We start from the raw sequence: 22,573 nt of genomic DNA, 5'->3' as shown, positions 1-22,573 counted from the left end.
GGTCCCTCAGCTTCTCCTGCCAGGCCCAAAGCCCATCCTGTCAGTCCTGCAGAGCCTCTGCAGCTCCTCCTCATTGCCCAGAACAGGGAGCCCCAGAGCCAGACACAGCAGCCCAGATGTGCCCCCCTGGCCTGTGGTGCTGATGGCAGGGGAGCAGCAGGAGGCACTGCAGGAGCCTGCAGACAATTCCTGCAGCACTTGTGGGATGATCCTGCTTCCCAAGGGACGTTCTCATGGTGCCAAGTCAGGAACTGCAATGGGGAGTGGGGCCAGAGAGGGAAGGGCAAACAGGGATGGGCTGTTTGCAGGGGAGGGAACAGGGGTGGGCAATGAGAAGAAATTTGTAGCAGGAAGAGTAAGGAAAGCAAAGGTGAAGCCAAGGAAATGCTCAGGGCAGTTTGGGGGTGGCTGCCAGGCAGCCCTGGCTCTGAGCAACAGCATCTGCAGTGGGACAGGACACTCCCAGCTGATGGGAAAGAACTTTCTGGCTGACTGCAGAGGCCAGGACAAAGCTGAGGGGTTTCCCTGCCATTCCCAGCCCTTGCTGGCCCCAGGGGCTGATGGCATTTGTGCTCCCTCAGGTTCATGTCCCCACACCAACAGCATGGGGGTGCTCCCCCTGCTCTGTGCAATGCAAACAGGGGCTCCTGAGCCAGTGCTGCCGTGTCTGTGCCTGCAAGGATGGGGCACCTGTGTGAGCTGGGGGAGAGGCCAGGGCTGCAGAGGGGGGATGTTGTTGGCAGCTCCATGAGGACGCTCTGGGACGCTGCCCTGGGCTGTCCAGAGCACTGGGGATGGATCAGCCCCTGCTCTGCTGCTCCTTCCCATCTCCCTCAGGGCCCTTGCAGAGCACCAGCCATGCTGTTTGCCCCCAGCCTGCCCACGGCCACCCTGGGGCTGCTCACGGGGGTTTTCTGTGCTGAGCATTGGCCTGGGTGTGTTCTTGAGAGAGCCTGGGCAAGGAGCCTGGAGCCCCCAGGGCCTGGCCTGAGGTGTCAGCACTGCCCCAGCAGTGCCCATGGCCTGTCCCTGCTGCAGCCCTGGCACTGCCACCCCCAGGGCTGTGCCCGGCCCCGAGAGCACTCAGGCCCTACAGCAACACCAGGGCCACCAGGGCAGCGGGGCAGGGCCACGGGAGCAGCACTGGCAACACCAAGTGCTGCTGCTGCTGGGCACAGCTGCTGTGCCAGCACTGATCTGCCCCAGCTCTGCACACAGACATTGCTGCTGCAGCTCCAGAGAAGGCAACACAAGGGCATCTCTGCAGAAAACTTCTGGGAAATCCTTCAGTTCCTTTAAAGCCACCTAAAGTGCAGCCCCGCATTGGAACAGTCTTTGGCCAAAGGGAAGGTAGAGAGAAATGAAATCAGAAATGGCACAAAGAATGACATTTATTTTTGGACAATATGAAAAAAGTAAAACAAAGAAAATATACATCAGAAATGAAACCAACAAGAAGTATCAAAGATGACTTTTATTACAAGTGATTTGCAGAAACTGGCCAGCAGTTTAATGTTTCTGAAAGCAGCCAGAAATCATTCTCCACACTGCAGCCTTGAGCTCCTGGTTCCTCAGGCTGTAGATGAGGGGGTTCAGGGCTGGAGGCACCAGCGAGTATAGAACTGACAGGGCCAGATCCAGGGATGGGGAGGACATGGAGGGTGGCTTCAGGTGAGCAAATATGGCAGTGCTGGTGAACAGGGAGACCACAGCCAAGTGAGGGAGGCAGGTGGAAAAGGCTTTGTGCTGTCCCTGCTCAGAGGGGATCCTCAGCACAGCCCTGAAGATCTGCACATAGGAGAAAACAATGAACACAAAACAACCAATGGCTAAACAGGCACTAACTGCAATGAGTCCAAGTTCCTTGTGCTTTGAATATGAGCAGGAGAGCTTGAGGACCTGGGGGACTTCACAGAAGAACTGGCCCAGGGCATTGCCATGGCACAGGGGCAGGGAAAATGTATTGGCCGTGTGCATCAGTGAATAGAGAAAGGCACTGGCCCAGGCAGCTGCTGCCATGTGAGCACAAGCTCTGCTGCCCAGGAGGGTCCCGTGGTGCAGGGGTTTGCAGATGGACACGTAGCGGTCGTAGCACATGATGGTCAGGAGGGAAAACTCTGCTGAGATGAAGAACATAAATAAAAAGAGCTGTGCAGCACATCCTTTGTAGGAGATGGTCCTGGTGTCCCAGAGGGAATTGTGCATGGCTTTGGGGACAGTGGTGCAGATGGAGCCCAGGTCGCTGAGGGCCAGGTTGAGCAGGAAGAAGAACATGGGCGTGTGCAGGTGGTGGCCGCAGGCTACGGCGCTGATGATGAGGCCGTTGCCCAGGAGGGCAGCCAGGGAGATGCCCAGCAAGAGGCAGAAGTGCAGGAGCTGCAGCTGCCGCGTGTCTGCCAAGGCCAGCAGGAGGAAGTGGCTGATGGAGCTGCTGTTGGACATTTACTGTGCCTTGACATGGGGATCTGTAAAAAAAGGAATCATGGAATAGTTGGGCTTGGAGAAGATTTTAAATATCCCAGCACAGCTGGGGACAACTTTACCCCCACTGCCTGCCCAGGGCTCTGCTGCCTGGAGCTGTCCCTGCCAGCAGCTGCTTCCCTGTGCCCAGGGCTGCGCCCTGCCACTGCTGCCAGGGTCCAGCTCAGCCCTGGGAGCTCAGCACTGCCCTGCAGACCCCCTCTGGCACTGCCCAGGGGCAGCTCTGGCTCTGCAGGCTCTGATGGCAAAGTCAGATCTATCATGAGGAGGCTGGAAAAGCAACACTGATGCTGCCTCTAAGGGGCCCTATGCTGATTTCTGTCACTGCCTGGTTTACTCAGATCTGCGATATATTTTTTTTTTTTCAACCTGAACTGAGAGATAAATATCTTTGGGCAATTTCCCATCCAGGCAACCCAGAGCAGTAGATAAAGAAAGCAGGATTTTCCCTTTTATGCAGCCCCTCCCTTGCTGTGCTCCCTGTATAATCTACATGGAAATGTTCTGCAGTTAAATGCCATGATGGGAGCAGTCCTGAACAATGCAGCATCCTCCCCACAGAAGGAGAAGCCTTACCAGCTGTATCTTCCCAGCCAGATCTTGTCCCCCAGGGCTGGGAGCAGCTCCCGGGCCGGCTGAGAGCTGTCCCTGGCAGGCAGCAGAGTCCCTGCCCCAGCACAGCGCCCTGGGCTGCACGACCCTGCTCTGCAGGACAGCCCTGGGCACCCCTGGCTGCTCTGCACAAGAGAGAATCAGAGAATGTACTCACAGAGTCTGCAGGCATTGGGATGCTGCAGCTTTAGGAGACGGCTCCAGGAGCTGCAGCTGCATTGTCCTGCAGCCAGAGGTTCCTGTGCCAAGGGCTGGCAGTGATTGTGGCCCAAGCACTTCTCAGCACCTTCCCAGCCCTGACTGATTGAAGCTCTCTGTGCCTCTGTGCTGTGCCCGGGGTGGCTGTAGGCAGTGCCCCAGCCCTCCTGGGCTGGGAGAAAAGCTTCTCATCAAGAGAAATGTGCTTTTGAAGCTCTTCTTGGTTACCAGGAGCTGCCTCTGGGCCAGGAGCCCAGCCCAGCTCAGCAGCACAGACACAGCACAAAGACTTTAATGAGCCTCTGGGGCTTTGTGCTCAGGCTCCTGACAGGGAGCTGAAGAAACCTCTCCAGAACTCCAAGTCAGAATCCAACTCCAAAGTTTCTTGAACTTTTAATGGGTCTCACTGAGGGACACAACTGAGAAAGTGTCCCCAGGCCCCAGGCAGAGCAGAGAACTGGAGGCAGTGATGACAGGTGGGGACAAAGAGAAGCCAAGTCTTGGTGCCCTGGGGCACAGCAGGGTCTGTGCCACCAAGGGCTGGGAGGAGACACCTTGTCCTGAGGCACTGGGGCCTCCTGGCACAGCCCCAGCCAGGCTGGGCACTGTCAGCCCCTTGTCCTGCCCTCAGCATCCCCCCCTAGCCCACATCCCAGTGGCCTCAGGGATCTGCTGGAAGGAGTCCCTGGGGAGCCTTGCTCAGCAATGGCCCTGAAGGCTCCTGAATGCTCCCAGGGACTGCAGGGTTTTCAAAGGACTTTGGGTTTGGCTTTTGCCTGGGAGTCTCTGAGAGGTGTGAGCAATCATGGCCTCCAATTACCTGCTGTAATTAGTCCCTGGAGAGGCTTTGTCAGTAACAACACTCAGTGGGGCTCATTAATACTTCAAGGTACTTCAGTTCTTTTAAGGTACTTGGTGTTTCCCTTTGGATACAGACTCTGGGAGAGGTTTGTGCAATCATGGCCCCAATTATCTGCTTTAATGAGTCCCTGGAGAGATTTGTACTGACACTCAGTGGGGCTCATTAATACTTTGAGACACTCAAGGTGTTTAAGGTACTTTGGAATTTCCTTCCCACACTGAGTCTCTGAGAAGTTTTTGTGCAGTCCTGGCCTCCAATTCTCTCCTCCAAGGAGCCCATGAGGAGCCTGTGTTGGGTATGGACCTCAGTGGGACCCATTCATGCCTCGAGACACTTTGGGTGTTTTTTCTGCCTTTGGCTCCTGGAATGGTTTGTGCAATCTCCTCTCAGGCCCTGAGGCTCCAGGGCTCAGCTCCAAATGCACAGTGAGGCTCATTAGGATCAAACAAGTCCTGACAAACCATGGCTCTGCCTTGATTTCCCTCAGCTCCTGTGCAGTTCATCAGGGAGGTTTCTGTAGTGGTTTTGGCCAATGCATCAATTAGTGTGGTGGGTACAGAGCTGGCTAATTACCAGTGCACTCACTGGAATATCCTTACTCATTTCCTTTGTGAGATAGGAGTAGGACAAAGGCCAAGTAGGCTCAGAACTTTAAAAGGATATAAAGAAAATGTTATTAACAGTAGCTAAAAGAGCAATAAGAATCAGAACAAAACTTCCAGAAGTCTTCTCTCCCTACAACCTTTTCTTTCTTACTGACAATGTGAGGAGACAAAACCTAAAATTTTCAGTCAGTTTACCACCTCTACAATATTCTTTTTTTTAGTTCACTTAAGGAGAGAAGTTCCTCTTGTAAATGTTGTGGAGACTTCTCCACAAGAAAACTGTTCTCTCATGGCTTTTAATTTCCATGAATAGCAGCCACCTGGAAAACTTTGTGAAGTCCCTCCCATTTTTCACATCTTTTCCCACAGCTGTGTTTATGCGCCATGTCAGCTTGTGGGGTATTAGTTTAAAGATGAGCTGTTTAAGAGCAGAGGTTCTCTTCATTTATTTCTGAAATCATTTTCATCTCTGGGAACAGAGGTCTTCTTGTCTCCCTGAGGGCACAGGGTCTCATCACTCTGCTCTCTCTCTGTACAAACTTCTAATGGGATCACAGCTACTTCAACATTTGCTTCCTTTAGCATGGAGGCCTTTGCTGAACAAGTCATCTCCCCATACTTTTCATGCATCATAGTGAAAAAGAGAGTCTGATGTATCAATTACATCCTTCCCCATAGCTTTACAAGAGGATTTTAGCCCCAAGATCAAGGCATCTCCTCATCCCTCCCATCTGGAACTCAACTTCCTCTTCACGGACCTCGGTGTGTTCACGTTGCTCCTCTATGTCCCTGCACTTTGTCCTTTTCTCTCACTCGAGAGAGGATGGAAGCACTGACAGAGTTCATATCTCACCCGGGGCCTGCAGATGGTTCCGTGACCCCGGCCGGGCTCGGTCCTTGGGCCGGAGCTGTTTTACCATGGAGGTTTCTGCAGCGGCTGCGCTGGGGCTGTGTCAGGATGGGCCGCGCTGGGGCAGGGCCAGGATCTCAGCAGCCAGGCCAGAACACAGCAGCAGCACGGCCGGGGGCCGATGGCTTCTCCTCCCCCTGCCCGGGGGTTGTGGGCGAACCCCAACGGTGGCAGAACCTTGGCCGAGCCGGCCCGGCCCGGGGCTGCTCCTGGGGCCCGGCGGATCCTGGCTCGGCCCGGGCTGGCGGCGGGGCAGGGCTCAGCAGTGCCCAGATGTTGGAACTGCAGCCATGGCCCGGCCTGGCCTCGGCCCCACGGCCTCCCCTGCCCTGCCCGGCAGCCGATGGGGCCTGGCGGGGTCCCTGGGAAGGGGCCCAGCCCCACGGCAGGAGCCGCCTGGGCTGCCCTGGCTGAGACGGGGCTGGGTCAGCCTTGTTACCTCTGTGCCAGCCAGAAGGGAAAGAGACCCTCCCAGGCTTTTTCATCTTTAACGTGTGTCTTCACAGGGCCGTGTACAGTTTCCTTAGTGGTTTAACAGATTGTCAGTTCTCAAAGCTAATTATTGATTGGTTTTTTGCATTGGAGGAAATTGCTTCTCTTAGAACATCACTTCAGTGAAGCAAAACCACCAAATAGCACAGAGCACAGAGTTCCATTGTCCATATATAGTGGTCACATGCCCGATGTTATGAGTTAAAAAGGGTTACCCATTTTTTTAAAAAAGGTTGTAGAAATACACGTTTAACCCGTAGTGGCAGAGGAGAGTTCTTTGTTAGCTTCATGTTTTAATGACCTATTAAGAGTAGGTCGTTAACTCAGTATTGTTGAGAATTCCCCTTTTTGTATCAGTACCACCCTGCCTGGGCCAGGTGGATGGCCAGTGAAAGGAGGGGACATCAGAGGACATGCAAAGTAACCTCAGACTCAGCATGCCACGGGAAGGACCTCCACCACACTTACCGAAAAAAACCCAAAAGTGACAAGCCAATACAGAATTAGGAGATCAAAGTGATGCCTAGACATGAGGACAAAGGTCCAGAGCCTGCAGAGACACTGAGAACCTTTGTTGCCCCTAGCCCCAGACTAAAAGGACCTTGGCTAGAGCCAGTACCCTAGACAGAAAACCCAAAAAGCAGAATTAGGGGAATATCCCCACTGCTTTCATGGGGACAGGACCCCCAGCTCTGCCCCCTAGTCGACGAAGCTGCATTTTCCTCCTCCTCCGAGCCACTCCTGGGAGCAACAAAGGTGTGACCGCAGACCCGTCTTACCTCCCAACCTGAGCTGATCGTTTTTAATAAAGGCACTGAAAAGGAGAAAGATCTCCTGCCCTATTTATTTCAGTGCTGGTCTCCCCCTGCTGGATGGTGTGGATGAACTCGTGAATGAGCTGTAGGAGAAGGGCAAGAATCCGGGGATGTTGCATGGACTGCTTCACACACGGTGCTCGGCTGAGCAGGGACAGCAGGCCCAGCCCAGCTGGGGATTGCTGCAGGTACCTGAGCTGTGCTGTGGAAGCGGCCACGGCTGGATTCCTGCTCTCCCGTGCACTCCACGGCTGCATCTGGCAAAGAGCAAGCACAGCCAGAGCTGAGGGGCTGCGGGAGAGGCCGGAGAACACAGCCCAGCCCTGCGCTCCCCAGGCAGGGAAAGCCCCTGGATGCCCCAGGGGGATGGAGCACAGCCACTGAGGGGTGTCTGCCCGGCCCCTCTTCCGTCCTGTCCATGGGCATGTCCCCAGGGCATGGGATGGCATGGGATGGGACCAAGTTGGCTGCAGGCTCCAGCCCTGCGGCCCAGCTCTGCCACTCACCTTCCTGCGGTGGATGGAACGGCACCACGTCTTCAGTCTCCTGCGCTGGGGCAGCTCCAGGGCCTTCTTCCTCCTCCTCCTCCTCCTCCAGCCAGGCCAGCTTGGGCACTCTCGGGGGTCTCTGCTCCATGTCACTGACTGGAGCTACTTGCAGGAGAGATGTCCTGGAAAAGCTCCGGGGCACCAAGTCCCACGCTCTGCCCTTGAGGGCAGCTGCAGAACAGAAGCCTCGGAAGGCCACGGGTCAGCGAGTCCTGTGCTCGGGCCTCGAGCTCAGCCTCAGGAACAAGGCCACAGAAAAGCTCTGGGTCAGATGGGAACGAGTGGCTGTGCGGGGGCTCCTCACGGCACCGCTCTGTCCCGTTCTGAGCCGTTGTGTGTTCCGAGCACCCGGGTAAGCTTCTATTTCCCACGTGTCACAAAGGGCCCTTGGACACCAGCTTCCATTCCGTGCCATGGTGACCGTGCTGCAGCGTGCCACCCAGGGCCCCTGCACACACTGCCACCTGCCCTGGGGCTGCCCCCAGCCCACCCAAAGTGGCCCAGGTTGGAAGGAATCCCTGGCCCCAGGGGTCTAAGACAGCCCGACAGGATCTTTAGGAAGGGCTCAGACCATCAGCAAACGCTGGCCTGCTCTGCGGGCTCAGTCCTATTCCCATAGCTTTCCCTGAGAGCATTTTAATTTCTAAATTATAATCATTTGAAGGGAGGGGATTTACATTTTCCATTTCAGAGAAGGCTTCTGCCTTCCTTAGCAGACACCTGTCTTTTCAAACCAAGACAATTGTTTCTCATCTTGCAGATGTGCAGTTGCTGGGGAGCCCCCTTTTACACCAGGGACCTGGAGAACCATTCCTGGCAATTGGGAAAATCTTAGGTGCTCCATCAACCCATGGAGGAGGTCTCCATAGTTGCCCTGAAAGTGGCTCCAGCTTTTATAGGCCAAGTGACTTGATGCTATTTTTAGCCCAGAAAGCCCTGCAGCTGATGGCACACTTCACAATCAGCAGGGACACAGCTAGGCCAAAGGCCAGACCTCTGCTGGGAGGCTTTCTCCTCAATCACCTTTCAAACAAACCCCCATTCAATTCCGTGGGGAAAGTTTCTTCAAATGATACATTTCTGGCACATAACTACACAGGGTTATGTGAAAGATTCTAAAGCAGCTGCTTTGGAGTCAAAGAGCCAGCATTACGAGTCCTTGTCATCTGTTTGTCACTTATTCACACTTCAGGAGATTTGAAGGAGTTAGGAAGGAGCTAGCGAGCGGACCTCTGAGTTTTTTAGATGATGCCATTTCTTTTCCTTATCTTCTACATGGACAGGAAGGGTGAGTTTGGCTCCCATCTCCACTGCACAGCTCACAAGGCCGCAAGACTTCTAGTTACAAGAGCTTCTAAGGATTTGTTGGCCAATAAGACACTGCTAACAAGAATATCTATGTTTTTCTTTCAGAGGTGAGACATCAGAAATAATGAAAATGTGTTGCATTGTAAACCAAAGAGTAAAAGAAACAAAAGCACTCACAGAGGATTTGGCAAAGCCAAGAGATGCCAGTATAGCTTATCTGGTTGGCTGCTCAGTTATTGCAGCCCTTTGCTACTTTGTCATTTGTCTTATTTGGAGATTGTGCTCAGATAATTCAATGATGGGTACAAGATAAATCTAAAAAATCATAGCCGATCAATGATGCAAAATATTACAACTTAGGAAAATGTAAATAGATTGTGAAGTATTGACATCAGGGTGATGACAGTTACCACACAGAGACCAAAAGAAGCCCTTTTAACAAAACTTCAATTATATCTTTGTTCCTCAAGCCCTACTATCCATTTGTTTGGCTGATGTAGGATAATGTAAAAATCCTGTTCAATATCTTGTATTGTTTATACTTTACAACACTTCTGATGTGTTTTCTAAAAGCTGTGAGTATTTTTTAGTTTGAAAAAAAAATCTATTATTTTGGTAGTAACATTGCAGTTCTGTCTTTTCCTTTTGGTACTCAGCTGAAGAAATAAAGGAAAAAAAAGAGCAGAAAAAGTTGCTGAGGTGGACAGTAGATCACAAAGTTACAGGAGACAAGTGCATTAATACTGCCACTGCTTAAGAGCATCTCTCACAAAAAGCAGACTGGCTACACTGTCCCAACTCCATCATTTCAACTCTCCATGTTTTGTTTCTTACTTTGCAAAGCTGAGCTGAGCCATTTTTACCTAATATGAATAACAACTAGTAATACACACTTACAGTTCTCTTGTATTACTGCAACAGCACTAGGTTCCCTTAGAAGTTTTTTGGGCAATTGCAGTGCCATCCCTGAATTTAAACCAGATCAAGATATTATTTGTAGCTTATTCTTGAAGGTAATTTGTAGCAAAAGTCAAAAAATCATTGCAGATGGTCAGTGACTGGACTGTTATGTGTATGGGATGCACAGGATGATTTAAGTACTGCTTCATTCTGTGTGACTCCAGGCTTTGAAAAGAGTAATCCCACTTGGCATTTGGACTCCATTTGGTCTCAGGAATTATGGAGCCAGAGTGACTTGTGAAAAAATGTCTCTGAAGTTTACAGCAGAGCTGAAGTGTACAGAAGGATGAGGATTCAATGAATAATTCAATGAATACTTAGAAAAAGTTTGAAATGCATATCCAGTTATCCCTACTGGCTATGTCCAGTGACTATCCACTGTTACAGTACAGTGCACAATGTCACCAGGAAAATTGTGAATGTGAAAGGCAAAACAGCCTTTTTGAGGCTCTTGTTATTTTCGTGTGAAGTATTTCCATGTATAATACAGGTGGCTCCTGTGTCTTGGTTTGGAAAGACAGGTGTTTGCTAAGGAAGGCAGGAGCCTTTCTTGAAATGGAAAAATGTAAAACCCTTCCTTCTGAATTGTTATAAATTTGAAATTAAGGGGGGCTCTCAGGTAAAAATATGGGAGCAGGAATAACAGTTCTTTATTAGGGAAGTGTCAGTGATGGAGAGAGATGGGGAGACTGACTCGTTGATCAGAATCCGATTTTATTGTGGGATACAAGCACTTATATACTATTTTAGGGAGACAAGTAATGTGTACTACAGTGATTAGGTTAAAATCACATACACAAACTTATGCATAAAACAACATCCCTTGCTTGCAGAGTTTAATGGGATTTTCTTTTTCCAGCAAACCCGTCTGATTTTTTTCCAGCAAACCCTTCTTGCAATCTAGGTCTAATTTTTCAAAGTTCCGTTTGTTTTTGCCAAGGCATCCTGGTATCCAATCTCTTCTGTTAACCAGGTCCAAAGTCCATCATCTGTCTTCTGTCCTCCAACAGTCCAACATCTTAACACCTGAATCATATTACTGACTGATGGGAATGGTTTAGATTGTAACCTCTGTCATCAATGTACAGCTCAGATCCTTAAGGAAGCGCCCTGAAGGAGATGATGCCTATTTGGAAAACGTGGGGGTTCCCAGGAGGGGGCACCCCTGATCCAGGGCATCGAGGCGCTGCCTGCAATCGTCCATAACCACCCCTAAGGAGCCTCCAGGGCTTCACCCTCCATGAGCTGCAGCAGACGTGTCAGGAAAGGTGACAAGAGCCCGTGGAATGGTCCTTGTTGCAGGCAGATTAGCCACTTGTAGCTCTTCAAAACTCCCTCCCATGAAAAGTAAAAAAACTTAAACCATTCCTAAATGTGAAAAGCACGTTCACTCTCCTGTGAAAATGTAAAAAGTTTAATAAAGGACAATGGGAGACCAGGACCATGGAGCAAAGGTTATTATGGCCGGGTGCATCTTGGCACTCAGCCAGGAGCACCCTGTTCCCTTTGGGGATCCCCCTGAAATACCTTTTCCCTTACACCAGCCTGTTGCATATTCATAGACCTTCATGCATATCCATAAACTACTTCACATATTCCAGGAATTCTTCTACCTGGCCCCTCCTTGGGTCTGCCTTTTCAGAGCATGTGTGTTTCTTGGCTGTGGTTTTGGCTCCTTCTCTTTATCCCCTCCAGGTTTTGGGCCTTGGTCCACTCTGCCTTCAGATGGGGAGTGCTGATAGTTGGCAGATCTGTGCAGGTGTCCTCATCCTGTGTGCATTGGATGTTATCCCATCCCAGCAGGCATTTAACACAAGCAGCTATTTCTCTGTGCTTAATTAACAACAGAAATAAAAACTATATAACAAAGTTATTTAAAAAATGGTCCCAGACCATATTTGATCCCTGACAAGTTGATCCCAGTCTGTGTGGTCCTGATCCATATGGTCCCAGTCCATAGGATCCCAGTCCGTATAATCTCAGTCCAGTTTATCCCAGTCTGTGTGGTCCCAGTCCATAGGATCCCAGTCCATATTTGATCCCACTCCAGGCTATCCCGGTCTGGAGGGTTCTGATCCACAGAATCCGTCCATGTGATCCCCGTCCATGTAATTCCAGTCCAGGTGATCCCAGCCCATATTTGATCCCAGTCCAGTTGATCCCAGTCTGTGTGGTCCTGATCCATGTGGTCCCACTCTGTGCAGTCCCAACCCACAGGATCCCAGCCCATATTTGATCCCAGTCCATATTTGATCCCAGTCTGTGTGGTCCTGCACACACTCCCAGGGTCTGGAATTCCAGTTCCAAGCCAGGAAAAAATGTTCCTGCCCTTGAATTTCCTTGCTATCATCTCAAAAAATTAGAATGAAATTATAAATAAGGAAATAATAATTAAATGAAGAAATTTTGATGAAAATGAAATATAGTAATTTCAACTCTTACTTACAATACTCCAATAATGATTCAATCCAAAACAGCAATAATTATTGCTATAAAATTTCCAATAAATATATATAAACAAATTATATACCAAGAAATACCTTTTGAAAGTTTTAACTCGATGGCTAATACTTTAGATAAAAAATACCTAAAAAAACTAACATGCAATCTAACACACCTTAGTTAAACAATTCATATTACAAATATACTAAACACAAAACCAAATACCACTATAATTGCTCACACATTTTAACCAAACAATTTAACTTTAATAACACCCTTAAATACTCTAAAAAAAAAATTAAAATTACTTCAAAAAATTTTAATTTCGGGTGGGTTGTTTCATTTGGATATTGGTTTTTGGATTCTTTAGGTTAGATGACTTAAAAAATGGGATTTTTATAGGAATTGAATCAGCTGAGAAGGTGGCACTCTGCAAACAGAACTGACTGAAAATGAACGGGACAGAAATCAGCAACTCTGAAAGTTTTATTTGCTATCAAATACATCCCACCCAGCCAGCCCCACACAATCCCCATCCCACCACTCCAAATTGGGATCCCACTTCTCCCAATCCCTTCCCAAACCCAACTCACCCTGGCAGCTGTGGAATGGAGTGAGTTTGGCCTGGGATTGAGTGGGGGGAAATTACTAGGATTTTGTGGCGAGTTTTGGGATTCTCGTGAATTTCTGGGGGATTTTGCGTGGTTTTTTTGGAATTGTTGAGCATTTAGTGGGATTCTTTGAGGTCAAGGTTTATTACGTAAATTTTTGGGGTTTCTTGTGGATTTTTGTGCAATTTGGGGGGGTTTTGTGGGGTTTTTTGGATATGGCCAGGATTTCTTTGGGTCCCGGGGTGGATTTTGTGGGACTTTTTATGGTTTTGCATACAATTTTGGGGGATTTGTGGGGCTTAATTGGGATTTTGGCGGGTTTTGTTGGGATTTCAAGACACTTTGTGGGCTTTTATTTCGATTCTAGGGTGTTCTAACAGGAGTTTGTGAGATTTAATTGGGATGTCGTGGGTTTTATAGGGACTTTTGGGGGTTTAATGGAGATTTTGGCGCCTGTCAGCCCTTCCCCACACCCAGGGACAACCCACGGACCACCCAAGGCCCCCCAAAATTCCACCAAAAATCCCCCAAATCTCCCAAAAAAAACAATAAGATCCTCCAAAACCCCCGAGAATCCCACAAAATCCCAGTGGAACCCACCAAAATTAAAAAAAAAAACCCTGCACAACACCAGTAAACTCCCTCAAAATCCAAAACCCCCCCAAATCCACAACCCCTCAAAACCTAATAATTCCCCCAAAAACCCAATAATTCCCCCTAAACAACAAAATCCCTCAAAACCCAAAAAAGCCACCACCAAATCCCCCCAAAAATCCCTCCAAAAAAGCCCCCAAAATCCCCTCAGACTCACTGGGGCCGTCCTGGATCAGGGGGCACCGGCCGGTGGAACAGGAGCCACTTCAGGGGGCCCTCGGAGCTTTTTGGGGAGGGGGCACCATGGGAGATCCCCAAACACCGGGGGAGAACCCCTGCTGTGCCGCCTCCCCCTGAAACCCCCAGACCCCGGTTCAGGGTGGGCCTGGGACCCCCCGAGACCCCCAAATCTCCCCCAGGACCCCTCCAGGAACCCCAAACCCCCCAGAGCCCCCCAAGGTTTGCCCAGGACCCCCTGAGAGCCCCCAGACCCCAATCAGACCCAGCCCAGGATGTCCCCTGAGACCCCCCCAGACCCTTCCCAAGACCCACCCAGGACCCTGCCAGGACCCTCCAGACCCCTCCCCAAACCCAACTCAGGCTCCCCCAGCCCCTCCCCAGATCCCCCCGGGACCTCTCCCCAAACCCCCCAAACCCTCTCCTAAAACCCTTCCAGACCCCCCAAAGCCCCTCCCCAAAACCTCCAAAACCCTCCCAGGACACCCTCAGGACCCCCCAGAGCCCTCCCCAAACTTCTCCAGGACCATCCCAACACCCCCAGACCCTCCCAAGACCTTCCTACAATCCCTCCCACATCCCCCCCTCGAGACCCCTCTTAGGACCCATCCGCACCCCCCAGGTCCCCCCACAATGCCCCAGGACCCTCCCCAGACCCCCCAGACCCCACCCAAAGCCCCGGACCCCTCCCCAAAGCCCCCCCCCGGACCCCCCAGGACCCTCCCCCGCCCCCCCGATCCCCCCCCAGGCCCCTCCCGCACCTGTCCCGCGCCCGGCGGGTCCCGGCAGCGGCGGGAACGGGGCGCAGCTTCCGGCTCGCCTCTGATTGGCCGGGGCGGGGAAGGCGGGCGTTGCTGAGGGGAGCCGCGCTGTGAATGGTTGGTTCGGGGACGTGCAGCGCGGTGATTGGTCGGTTAGGCGGGGCGCGCCGCTATTGGCTGGGAGCCGGCGCACGCGGCTGAGGCGGGAGATTGCGAGAGGAGAGCGGCAGAGGAGGAGCTGAGGTGGGGTTGGGGGGAAACTGTGGGGGGAGGAGGAGGAGGGGGAGGGGGGGGGGGGGTCTGAGGCGAAAGGGGGGATTTTTGGGGGCATTGACGGGAAATAGGGGGGTGTGCTGTGGGTTTGGGGGGAATGTGGGGGAGTGTGAGGGGGCTTTGGTGGGTGTGAGGGAGCTTTAGGGAGCTTTGGGTGAAGTTTGAGAGGGTCTGGAGCGTTCTCAGGTGGGTTTAGGGGGATCTGAAGGAAATTGGGAGGCTCTGAGGGGATTTTGAGAGGAACTGGGGGGTTCTGAGGTGGGTCTTGGGGAAATTTGGGGGAGTCTGGGGGGATTAAGGGGTCTGAGGGGGATTTGGGGCAGTCTGATGGATTTGGGAGGGGTCTCAGGTGGGTCTGGGGTGAATTTTGAGGAAAACCGGGGGGAGTCTGAGGGTCCTGGGGAGGTTTTGGGGGTCTTGGGGAGTGGTTTTGGGTCTGGAGTGGTCCTGGGCCAACCTTGGGGGACTGTGGGGGACCTGGGGGGGATTTGGGGGTCCCGGGGGGGTCCCAGGCCCAACCTGAACCGGGGTCTGGGGGTTTCAGGGGGAGGGGGCACAGCAGGGGTTCCCCCTTCAGGTTTTTGGGTGGTCTCCCATGGTGCCCCATCCCCAAAAAGCTCCGAGGGCCCCCTGAAGTGGCTCCTGTTCCACCGGCCGGTGCCCCCTGATCCAGGACGGCCCCAGTGAGTCTGGGGGGATTTTGGGGGCTTTTTTGGGGGATTTTAAGAGGGGTTTTGGGGATTTGTTGGGGGTTTTTGGAGAGAATTACTAGGTTTTGGGGGGGGGTGTTACATGATTTGGGGGGGTTTTGTGGATTTGTGGGGTTTTGAATTTTGGGGGATTTTATTGTAGTTGTGGAGGGTTTCTTGGGGGGGATTTATTGAAATTTTCAAGAGTGTTTTTAAATTTTGGTGGGTTCCACTGGTATTTTGTGGGATTTGCGGGTGTTCAGAGGGTTTTTTGGGGATTTTTTGGGGATTTTGGAGGTTTTTAGTGGAATTTGGGGGGGGCTTTGCAGTTATCCCCAGATGTTGGGAAGGGCTGAGAGGCACCAAAATCTCCTTAAAATCCACAAAAGTCCCTATAAAACCCACAACATCCCAATTAACTCTCACAAAGTTCTGATAGAACACCCTAGAATCCTGATAAACGCCCACAAAATCCATTGAAATTTCAACAAATCCCCAAAATCCTAATTAAACCCCACAAATCCCTGCAAAAATGTCTGCAAAACCATAAAAAGTCCCACAACATCCACCCCGAGACCCAAAGAAATCTTGGCAACACCCAAAAAACCCCACAAAAACCTCCCAAAATCCTAACAAAAAACTCCAAAAAATTCCTTAAAAAACCTGAACCTCTAAAGAATCCCACTAAATGCCTCCACAATTCCAATAAACCCCCCCAAATCCCCCAATAATCCAAATAAACCCCCTCAAAATTCCAGAGAATCTCACAAAACCCTCACAAAATCCTAGTAAAACCCCCAAAAGTACAAAAAAACCTTAAAAGATTTCAATAAATCTCAAAACACCCCCCCACAAGGCCAATAGAATCCCCCAAAGTCCAAACCCACCAAAATCCACAAACCTCCCAAAATCCCCAACACCCCCCAAACTCAGTAATTCTCTCCAAAACCACCAATGATTGCCCTAAACTCCCAACAAACTCCCCCAGCCCACTGGTATGAACCAGCTGTGCTCCACATGGTTCCAGTTGCTCTCTTTCACCCTCACTTTTGTTCCAGTCACTCCCAGTATCTCCCAGTGTTCCCCAGTTCCTTCCAGCATGTTCCCAGTCACTCCCAGTATCCCGAATATGTTCCCATTTGCTCCCAAGCACTCCCAGTCACCCTCAGTTTAGTGGCACTCGCTGCCAGTATGATCCCAGTCACCTCCAGCATGATCCCAGTTCATCCCAGGATAAGCCCAGCAGTTTACTAATGCCCCCAGCATGCACCCAGTCACTCCCAGTCACTCCCAGTTGCTCCTAGCATGATCCCAGTTCCTCACAGCTGCTCCCAATCACCCTCAGCACCATCCCAGTTACTCCCAGTACATCCCATTTGCCCCAACATGGTCTCATTTGCTCCCCACAGGCATCCTGCTCACTCCCAGTGTGATCCCAGGTCTCCATCAGTATGATCACAATCTGCCCTGGCAGCATGATCCCAGTATTATATCAGTACAAACCCAGCACAGTCCCAGTCACTCCCAGTATGATTCCAGTATGATATCAGTACAAACCCAGTACAGTCCCAGTCACTCCCAGTATGATGTCCATACAAACCCAGTACAGTCCCAGTCACTCCCAGTATGATGTCCATACAAACCCAGTACAGCCCCAGTCAATCCCAGTACCATCCCAGTCCAGCCCAGTCCCTGGCAGCGCTGCCACTGCTGGGATCCCCCAGCCCTGTGTGCATTCCTCCCTCCTGGAGGTGCCGAGAGGAGCCCCAAGGGCTGGCAGTGCCCAGGCAGGGTCCCCAGCAAGGCCCAGTTTGGATGTGCAGCCCCCAGTTTTCCCAGTTTGCCTCTCCTTTGGCCCGGGCCGGGTTCCCCCCGCCCGCAGCGGCTGGGAGCAGCCGAGAGCCCCGCGCTGCCCATCCCGACCTGTCCCGGCTCCATCCCCGCTCCTTCTGCGGGAACGGGGCACCGAGGGTGTCGCTGCTGCTGGGGGAGGAGGAGGAGGGAGGGAAGGGGAGGGATGGAGGGGGAGAAGGAGGTGGAGATAAGACAGCAGAGGAGGATGAGGAGTGGGGGGTGGAAGGGGAGGAGCGGGAGGAAGAGGAAGGACAAAGGCGGATCAAGGCTGAGCAGGCGGAACCGCGCGCTCGAGCCCTGCCTGCATTCGCAGCCCCCACCTGTGGGATCATTGCCCCCCCATTGCGCAGGTGAGCAGGGAGGGGGAGCTCGGCCCTGATATCTCGGGGGGGGTGCCTGGGTTGGGTTTTTTGGGGAGATGTTTGGAGAATGAAGAATCCAAGGCTGAGCGGAAAAGGCCCCTTGGGGGGACATCAGGGGTAGCCGGTGGTGGCTGCCAGCAGAGGCAGCCTGGAGGAGCAGAGCCCTGTGTCCCCCAGGAGCCCAAAGTGGGGAGCCCAGAGAGGGGGGAGCGCCGCCATTGGCGGGACCCTCAAGAGTCTGGAGAGGGGCAGGGGGGACTCCTTGGAGCCCCTGCAGCCCAGAGCAGAGAGTGAGGGGAGAAGGGACCCGGGAGCCCAAACAGCCCCGGCATCCCGAAATGGGGAGAGCGAAGAGGGGGGAGCTTTTGGGATTGCTGGGACTGCCAGCAGCCTGGGGAGGGCGGGCACCGAGGAGAAGGGGGACCCCCAATCCAAGCGTGATCCCGGCAGCTGGGACGGGAGGAACCCTGAACCCCAGAGGGGAGGGACCAGGGACGGGAACTCTTGGGAGGCTTTTTCAGGGCTGAATCTTGGTGTTTGGGAGTTTTTCTGGAGCCTGGGTGGCTGGTGACTTGTAGAGACAGACTCGGGCAGTGGGACCTTCAAACTCAACGTGTGTGGGGCAAGATGAAACAGGACAGCCTTACAAATATGATTGTCTGGCAAAAGATTTTGAGAATGTAGGAAGTATTAGCAAGATGGAAATGAAAGCAAGCTTTGAGATACCTTATTTACTGAACAGCTGGAAAACAATGGTGTGGCCCGACTGAAGGTAATCCCCTTGTGATGAAACAATTCCCTCTGCTTGCAGACAGGTCCAAGGGTCAGAGCAGACCCTGCTACCTCAGCAGAAGGGGTCCAAAGAGGAGTTTTTAGGCTTTAAAATGTAACATGGTATGGTGATGTAATGGTTCTTATAGGCTGTATGTAAATGCTATAGAATTTGTATCTTGCACTGGATTGGTGAGTGAGAAATAGAGTATTCAACACAGGAGAAGATTTATTGTATTGTGACTGGAACCTTACTCTCTTAACACTCTTACCCTCTTCCTATCTTACCCTCTCATCCTCTCTCCCACTCTCTTCTCTCGGGCCTGCTCTGAGCTGTGGCTGGCAGCTCCCAGCAGGGCCCCTGCACCCAGGCCCTTTGCAGTGAACCCCAAGTTCCACAACCTGGCTGTAGAGATCTCTCGTCTCCGTCCGTCCCAGCTGTCCTACCCCCGACGCTCCTACAAACAGCTCATCCCTTGTTTTCCCCAAACCAGGATTTCCCATTCCCAACCCCATGGATGCTGCGAGGAAGAGGAGGATGCCCCAAGACATGCAGGCAGGTGAGGAGGAAGTCAGTGCCCCTTTCCCCTCTGTGCTGCTCCATTTCCCAGCCCAGCGCGGCCCCCGGCTGCAGGACAGCCCTGCGGGGATCTTCTCCCCGTTTCCTGTGGCACAGAGGCAAATCCCATCCTGTCCTTGTCCATCCTCCCCCAGAGCAGGAGCTGAGCATGGAGAGCAGGGAGGACAAATCCCCGTGTCAGAACCTGGTGGAAGAGGCCGTTTTGAGCAGCTCCACGGTGCAGGAACCCAACGGGGAGGAAAAGCCCCGGAGATCCCGCACGAGGAGGGGCTGCAAACGCAGATGGCGGGGATCTGAGGGGGAAAGAGCCAGCCTGGGCCGGGAGGGCGGCCAGAGCTCGGAGCTGGTGCTGCATGAGCAGCTCCATGGTGGGGAGAAGCCCAACACGTGTGGGGAGTGTGGGAAGAGCTTCAGGTGGCGCTCCCTCCTGATCAATCACCTGAGGATCCACACTGGGGAACGGCCCTACGAGTGTGGGGAGTGTGGGAAGAGCTTCAGGAGGAGCTCCAACCTGATCCTGCACCAGAGGACCCACACTGGGGAACGGCCCTACGAGTGTGGGGAGTGTGGGAAGAGCTTCAGTCAGAGCTCCCACCTGATCAATCACCAGAGGACCCACACTGGGGAACGGCCCTACGAGTGTGGGGAGTGTGGGAAGAGCTTCAGTCAGAGCTCCCACCTGATCAGGCACCAGAGGACCCACACTGGGGAACGGCCCTACGAGTGTGATCAGTGCAGGAAGAGGTTTTACACCAGCTCTGATCTCCTCAAGCACCAGCGCACTCACACAGAGGAGAGGCCCTTCCGCTGCCCCGACTGCGGGCAGGGCTTCAGGCACAACTCCCATCTTGTCATGCACCGACGCATCCACACTGGGGAGAGGCCTCACGAGTGTGGGGAATGTGGGAAGAGCTTCAGCCGGAGCTCCACCCTGATCCTGCATCAGAGGACCCACACTGGGGAGAGGCCCTACGAGTGTGTGGAGTGTGGGGAAAGCTTCAGCCATCATTGCACCCTGACGCGCCACCAAAAGATCCACACTGGGGAGAGGCCCTATGAGTGTGATAAATGCAGGAAGAGGTTTCGGATCAGCTCACATCTCCTCCTGCACTATCCAATTCACAGAGAGGAGAGGCCCTTCCAGTGCCCTGACTGCGGGAAGGGATTCAAGCACAACTCCACCCTCATCAACCACCAGCGCATCCACACAGGGGAGAGGCCCTATGAGTGTGAGGAGTGTGGGAAGAGCTTCTCACACAGCTCTACCTTGACCCGACACCAACGCAGGCACCGGTAAGGGAAGCCCTGCGAGTGCTCCGAGTGCGGGAGGAGCTTGTGCGCTGCTCCAGCTCCATCCCCCACTGGAGATCCCTCATTGGGTAGAGCCCTGGTGACCCACATTCCCTGTGATCCTTGCTGGGAACACTCCTGGCTCCTTCTCCTTTTGGTTTGGTGTTATTTTTCCTCTGCTCCATCTTCATCCCTTAAAAAAAGCCCAAACAGGTTTAAATGAAGGAAATTGATCAAATATATCTGTAGTCCCACCATTTCACTGGTAGTTGATGCAGAATTTACCATTTGGGGACACATTCTGTGTGTAGTGCCCCTGTTGCTAAGAGGCAGGAATTTGATGTCACCCTTCTAGTGTTTCTAAGAACTCCTCCCCTGACCCAAACCCCAACTCCAGCCCTGGGATACCCTATTAAAACCCCATGGCCCTGCCTTTGCCCTGTCTTTTTGGGGTCAGAAATGGATTCTGGAGCTCTCCGAAACCAGGACCCATCTCGTTTGTTCCTGGCACCGGCAGCTGCAGCCGCCCTGGACACCATGAACTCTGGAGAATGGGGGCAGCCAGTGAGGACAGGTCCTGGACTTCAAAATAAGTGTGTGTTGTGTTTGCCATCTGTCAGAGGTGGGGCAGTTATCTTCTGTGCATTGGGCAGTTTATCTCTTTCACAGCCAACCCTTCTTGCAGGACATATCTTCTGTTAATGGGTCAATAATTATTAATTATCTGCTGTTAATGGGCCATTGAATTTCACTGCATGGCTGATAAAATGACATCATCCCACTGGGAGATGCTCCGCCCAGGGGAAGAAGCCAGGCATTGCTACCTAGGTAGAATCTCAGGTTTGGAAACCCAGAAGCAGCCTTTTCCCACTGGATTGCCAGAGGATCAGCCCTTTTCCCTCTGGATTCCCAGAGGATTCTGACTCTGTCACTGTTTTCTTTTAAATTTGTACTATTGCATTTGTATTTTCAATTTTTTCTAATAAAGAACTGGAATTTCTACTCCCATATCTTTGCCTGTGAGCCCCTTAATTTCAAAATTTATTATTATTATTATAAATTTTGTTGTTATCATTTTTTTAGTAGTAGTAGTAGTATTCACAGGGAGTGGGGTTTACATTTTCCTTTCCATGGGAGGCCCCTGAAATGGGGAGACACCCCCAAGGAGGGGCCATGTAAAATAATCCCTGAAATATGTAAATTAATTTATGGATTTTCATGAGAGTCTATGAATATGCAACAGGCTGATGTAATTCAGACCAGATTAATTAAGGAGTGTCTCCAAAGACAATGGGGGTGTGTCTTGGTGGCCATAATAAACTTTGCTGCATGGTCCTTGTCTCCTCTTACATCAGCCTTTTGCATATTCATAGACTCTGTTGCATGTCAATAAATCACTATATATATTGCAGGAACAAAATTGGCTTCTTCCTGTTTGGTGGTCCCACCCCTCTCCCAGCTCAATTTTGGGGTCCCATCCCCCTCCCAACTCAATTTTGGGGGTCCTACCCCCCTTCCACTCAATTTTGGGGTCCCATCCCCCTTCCCACCTCAATTTTGGTGGTCCCATCCTCATTCCCAACTCAGTTTGGGGGTCCCAACCCCTCTTTCCTGCCCTCTCCTGCCCCTTCCCCATCGTTCCCCCAATCCCCTCCCTGTGTTTGGTTTTGGGGTTTCCAGGCCCCTCCTTCTCCTTTCTGGCATGCCGACCCAGCTTTGGTTTAATTTGGGGTCCCCTCCCCATCCCCAGGGTCACACCCCCCTACAAATTCTGCTGCTGGCAACTGATGAGTCATCAGCAATAAATGCTCTGATTAGCTGGAAATTACCCCTCGCTGTCTCTGATTGGTCAGTGCTCTGTGGCACTGGGCTCCGCCTGGCAATTGATGAGTCAGAGTCGCCTCGGGAGCTGATTGACTGAAAATCGCTGAGCGGGGCCAGTGCTCCTAGTTTCTGCCCAACAATTGTGTCATCGTCAGCGCTTCGCGCTCTGATTGGCCAAGGTCTGTTTTGGGGTGGGGACGGGAGGAACGGGTTATTGGGGTTTTTTTTGGGTTCATTTAGGGATTATTTGGGGGTTATTTGGAATTTATTTTAGATGCATTTGGGGGTTTTGGGGGTTTTATTTGAGATTATTTGGGTTTACTTTTGTTTTTTTGGGGTTCCTTAGGGTTTATTTGGATTTATTTGGTGTTTATTTAGGTGTACTTTGGGTGTTTGGGGGTGTTTTGGATTTGTTTGGAGAATATTCTGGTTTATTTGGAGTTTATTTAGAGATTATTTGGGTTCGTTTGGGTTTATTTACGGTTCATTTAAGG

The 22,573-nt window shown here is 51.9% G+C and overlaps 2 pseudogenes; one reads left to right on the top strand and one right to left on the bottom strand.

Annotated features, from left to right (window-relative positions):
- Positions 1-22,573, bottom strand: part of LOC132334622 (zinc finger protein 850-like) — an 860,268-nt pseudogene that overhangs the window by 627,795 nt on the left and 209,900 nt on the right.
- Positions 19,114-20,478, top strand: LOC132334510 (zinc finger protein 436-like; annotated as a pseudogene).

This window comes from Haemorhous mexicanus, chromosome 16 (genome assembly GCF_027477595.1).
Source record: "Haemorhous mexicanus isolate bHaeMex1 chromosome 16, bHaeMex1.pri, whole genome shotgun sequence".
Lineage (NCBI taxonomy): Eukaryota > Metazoa > Chordata > Aves > Passeriformes > Fringillidae > Haemorhous > Haemorhous mexicanus.
Note: the sequence above shows the minus strand (reverse complement) of the source record. Positions and strands in the feature narration are given on the sequence as shown.